General features: G+C 38.8%; 1 pseudogene; it reads left to right on the forward strand.

The window, feature by feature from the left end:
- The first annotated feature begins 1,111 nt into the window (after positions 1–1,111).
- Positions 1,112–3,237, forward strand: LOC107161141 (annotated as a pseudogene).
- Positions 3,238–3,681: the final 444 nt, after the last annotated feature.

Here is a 3,681-nt window from a genome sequence, read left to right on the forward strand (position 1 = left end):
TAACATATGACTTTTTTCTATCTTTGAGTTTATTACTCAATTATTTGACCTTGATTGTAGAATAGAAGCAAATATTTACTCTTGTCTTTGGATCAATGAACATTCTAGAGAAGGTATTTGGGTTAGGGTAAAAAAGGAGAAATGGGGCCATTCCTAGGGTCCTTTTCAGCATTTGGTATATAAATTTCTTTATTTTTCTTTCTTTCTTTCTTTCTTTTTTGTGCCAGGGATTGAATCCAGGGGATCTTAACCACTGAGCCAGATACTTAGCCCTTTTTAATTTTATTGTGAGACAGGGTCTGGCTAAGTTGCTTAGAGTTTTGCTAAATTTAAACTCCTGATGCTCCTACCTCAGTACCCCAAGTTGCTGGAATTATAGTCATGCACTAGAACTTAACTATCTCTGCATTTATTTTGATGTGTAAAATATATTTTTCTTGTACCAAGTAATAGATATTAATTTTAGAAAATTTACAAAATACATGTAAGCAAAAGGATAAAATATAGTCACTCTTATCCCATGACCCAAAATATTTGGAATAGCCTCAGACTCCTAAGCTGCTGAGATTACAGGTGTGTATCACCACACCTATCTAGGTGCATGAATTATGACTCTCAAGCAGATACAGGGATTGTGAGGGGAAAAGGAACAAGTTTGTAGTGGACTGAAGAGGAGACAGAATCTTTCCTAGCAACACTTTAGTTAAAGCCCAAATCATTCCACATTGATTTTTAAGTAACAATTGGTCTTTTTCAACCAGTGATATTCTGACAGCTACAATTAGAGGGTAAATGTCTGTGCAGTGATTCTGATATACTGGTGCAATGTGTTTGGAAAAATTAATTTAATACTGAGTTAGCTCATATGGGACAGTTACAAATAGTGTAAGAAATGTGTATGCACAACATTTAACTGTTTTGTTATGTTAATTTCTTGAGAGTCATAAACCACAACTCAGGATATTTGGATTTTTTCTTGTATAGGAACAGACACTTCTGGGAAAACCAGAGTCATGTCAACTGGCTTCCTATGAGTACTTTCTGTATGTACAATGGTGAAGCCTGGGCAGGCTGTGGTTGTGGTGGCAACAGCCAAAGCAGTCTTGGCATGATGGAGGCGCCAAGGACTGCCCCTCAGCCATACTAGGGGGTGGTCCTGGAAGAAGTTCACAGGGTTGTGGCAGCATTGTCTGAAGACATGAATCCAGGCCCTAATCCTTATGGCTTTCCTTGGGAGTTGGTGATGTGTACAGCTATTGGATGTTTTGCTCTTCTCTCGTTTTTGTGGAGAAGTTTTCAGTCTGTTAGGAGCAGACTTTATGTGGGAAGAGAAAAACAGCTGGCTCTAAATCTTTCTGGATGAACTGAAGAAAAATGGGAATGGCTTGAAAAAGTCAGCCTTGTCCAGAGAGAGCATGAAGGCTTAGAGTCAACTTTAAAGGGTGGCAGTTTTGAGAAGGTTCCAAGAGAAGCCCCAAATTTGGAGGCAACCTATGAAAAACTGCATAGGTCCAAACCTAGCCATGTGGATGAAAGACTCTTTCTAGAAAACTAGAAAAATAGCTAAAAGAACAGAAGGCCAAACATTGTAAACAGGATGAAATCATGGCAGATATATCAAGAAGGATAAAGTCCCTAGAAGGTGAATCAGAATCCCTCAGATCACAAATAGCTGAAGCTAAAATAAACTTGAAACTGCTTCAATGAGTGAGGAAGAACTTCAGCTGGCAATGAAAGAGGCTTTGTATGAAAGTTTCTAGCTTCAGCAAAGTCAGAAACCGATCTTACAAGGAGAAACTGCAGCATGGAGGGAACAAGGACGTTTCCAATGTAAAGAGAACACCACATTGGAAGACTCTCAAGTCCATGCAGAACAAGTTCTAAGTGATAAGAAAATCACATGGAGTCTCTGAATGAACACTTGCTGAAGATGAAAGATAGGTCTTCTCCAAGCATGGGAGCCCAAGCAGATGTTGGTAACTTGGAATGGAGAATGAGGAGTGAACCAGGAATTGGTGCTCACTTGGATGATGAGCCAAAAGGAGCTTTGAAGAACCTGGTTTATGGTGCTAAGGTAAAGGCCTCCTTAGAAACCTTAGAAGGACAAAGATATTAAACTTGTACTTTCTTATCTGAAGTGAAGAAAGCAAAGGAAGACCTGAGAGAACAGATTAAAAGTCTGACAACTGAACAGGCAAACTTGCTGTCAGAAAATACACAAGCTTGAAGGTGAGAATGAGAACCTTCAGCAGAAATTTAAAGTCAGCATGGAATGCTATCAAGAAAATATGATGAGACTCCATGAGAAATTAAGAGTAGAGGAAAATTACCGGGTGGAACAAGAGGAGAAAGTTTCCAAGGTCAAAGAAGAGATCGGCCATACAGCAGAAGAGCTGGAGACCTACAGAAATTGAGCCAAATATCTTGAAGAAGAATTGGAGAGAACCATTCAGTCCTATCAGGGACAGATTATTTCCTCTGAAAAAAAAAGCACATGGCAGTGAGTTGGCAGCTCAGATTGCTGAAAGAAACCTCAATTATATCATGAAACAAAAGGCTCACAATGGACAAAGTTAACTGAATAGGAGATTCAATTTGAACTTGTAGAGAAAGATCCCTGTGTACCTGATGTTTCAAATACAGCATTGGGCAGGAAGAATTCCCCAAATGGTCCCTCACCATTGGATCGTCCTTGGCAAGGTGGATGTTATTCAAACTTTTGTAGACCATCGTGACCACAAGAACTCAGAAGTTCTAATATGCCTTCTTTGGTTAAAGAGGATGGGCATATGTCTTCAGAAAATCAATCCAGTAGAAAGGAGACCAAAGTAAATCTTGGTGATTCCAATGTAACCAATTCATCTCTCCCTGCTGAAAACAAAGCAACTTGCTCTGGCTCATTTTGGCACCTTTCCCTCCAGTCAGAGGTGAATTGTTTCCAGTGGACCCAAGGAGTCAGTTCATGAGAAGAGGAACGTTTTTCCCTCTACCTCCTCCAGGAAACAGGTATGGAGCGCCTGGAGATTATTTTCCATTGGGCCTGCTAAACTCTCCATTTATTTCAATGCCAGATGTCTATGCATGAAGGTGTTTTCCTCATGACCTTCCCCCAAGAGCTGGATTTCCTCCCCCCACTCCCACATTCTGAAAGTAGAAGTGAGTTAGTTCCCTCTAGGCTTCATTCCACCTTCAAATGAGCCTGCTACTGAACATCCAGAACCACAACAAGAAACCTGATATTTCTGATCTCTCTTCAAAAGTACTTTGACTTACCTCTCGTTTTTAGTTTTTAAGTAACTGTTTTTACTTAAGTAAGTGATTATACTTTTGCTCTGATTGAAGCTAAATAAACATATAATTCTTAGGATAGTATTTTGGAAATAAAGATGGTTTAAATATGAATCTTATGAGTAAATTAATTCTATTCTATTTTCTTCTAAAGAGTACAGCATTTAATTTGATTAATCCACTATTACAAAAACAACAATGGGAGTTTTAGGTACGCAATCCAGCCTTTGGGTATATTTTAAATGCCCAACAAAGGCAGTCCCTTTATACAAAGTAGTGTGTTTACTATGATTGTAGCAAAGGTGAAAGTAACTTTATGCTTAATGAAAGATTTTCATTGATTTACAGTCTTGTGGGGCATGTCAACTAGTTTTTCCATAAAAGAATAATAAC

Source organism: Marmota marmota, unplaced genomic scaffold, assembly GCF_001458135.2.
Source record: "Marmota marmota marmota unplaced genomic scaffold, marMar, whole genome shotgun sequence".
Classification (NCBI taxonomy): Eukaryota; Metazoa; Chordata; class Mammalia; order Rodentia; family Sciuridae; genus Marmota; species Marmota marmota.